The following is a 1,616-nucleotide window of genomic DNA, read 5'->3' as shown; positions in this document are numbered from 1 at the left end:
ACATTGATTGAGATATTGTTGGCATGTTCGAATTTTTTAATTTGATTCACAGTCACTGGAAACTCAATGTCCTGGAGATTCAGCACTGTCGTGTAATGCGGGTACGAAGATTCCCGATAAACATGATCTTCAGTTGGATATAGAGCGGCGACCACAGACCACGCGAAACACGCATTGTCATTAGATTGCACGTTGATTACCGCTCTCTTCATCGTTATTTCTCGCGGTAATTTTATGTGGCATCCCGCGCGCAATGGATTATATTTATTTATATTTACATTTAAATCGAGTATTCGTGATAATGCCCACCCTCTATCGCGTTCTTGAAATTCTTCGAGCGATGCTAGAGTGGGCTCGACAACGCGCCGCTCGTACCATTCGCGTAAATCGGATTTGCGAAAGAGTTCATAGTTTCTCGTATTGATACTTTTATTTGCGTGTTTATCACCCGTCACAAATTCACCATTGAACACTGTATTAATTTTCACATTAAAGTGTTTTTTCAGCACGGTTTGCACGTGTTTGAGCACAATGTCTTTAGCATCCTCGAAAAATTGACGAGGTTCGATGTGATTATGATTTATAACCGCACCAGTCAATATGCGGCTCTCGAACGCCGTATCGATCTCTCGCCAAATCAATCCGTGTTGCCGCGTGCTGCATCCTGCACCCGCGTGTACAAAATGTGTGCGTAACGAGTTCTTCAATCCCTCGAGTCGTGCAATTCGGGCAATCAGCGATTGTCGAATCCCAATCGATAATCGTGGACGTTTGATTCGACTTTGCCCTTCTAATGATTCGATATATTCGTCGCATCGTTGCTCCCACGCAACGTACTCCTCTATCGAATTCACCCTTGCAGATTGCTCGCGTAGATTTCGTTCGGCATTGTTTTCCGCCATATTTCCAAATTTATACCAAAAATTTTTGCTAACAAGATGTGCTTATTAACAGCTCTTGTCTCGGAACTCTTGGCGAAAATACTGACAGGGTGTGCCTCTTTACCATGATTTTATATTCTATCTTGATGTCTCTTTCCATCATGTGTATCTAAATCTTTATTTCGCGATTTGTCACGTACATTTTGGCTAATGTCGATTATTGCATTTTGTCGTCTAGAGATGATGTCAAATCCCAGGTGTATCGCAAAAGTTTCAAATTACATGCAGCTGCCCAATGTTACTGCAATTTAATCATGAGGATTATCCTTATATTTTAGAATTTTGTCATGTTTTGACACGCGCGTTTGAAATCTGATATCTATAGGCGATGTCATCGCGAAGCAGCCGCACATCGGCGCTTGCAAATTTTATATTATGTTGCATTTTTGTGCATTCGGCTAAATCTCACACCTGGTAATGATGTCATCGCGAAGCAGCCGTATATCGGCGCTTGAATGGAAAAATTGAAAAAAATATCGCGTCATCAATAATCCCCACCACATTGCAATTTTGAAACGCTAATACATATTTTAAATATGTTCAATACGTTCAGTATTGCATCGACCACTTGTGTGTGAAAGGTTCATATAAAAATGTATCCCACTGAAGGAAGCCGCATGAATTATTACGTTCCGATTCAAGATGCTGATGAAACTTCACCGTGTAAGAAGAAAT

The sequence above is a fragment of the Polyergus mexicanus genome, unplaced genomic scaffold, assembly GCF_030449975.1.
Source record: "Polyergus mexicanus isolate NDT 795.1 unplaced genomic scaffold, iyPolMexi1.0 SCAF_81, whole genome shotgun sequence".
Classification (NCBI taxonomy): domain Eukaryota; kingdom Metazoa; phylum Arthropoda; class Insecta; order Hymenoptera; family Formicidae; genus Polyergus; species Polyergus mexicanus.
Note: the sequence above shows the minus strand (reverse complement) of the source record.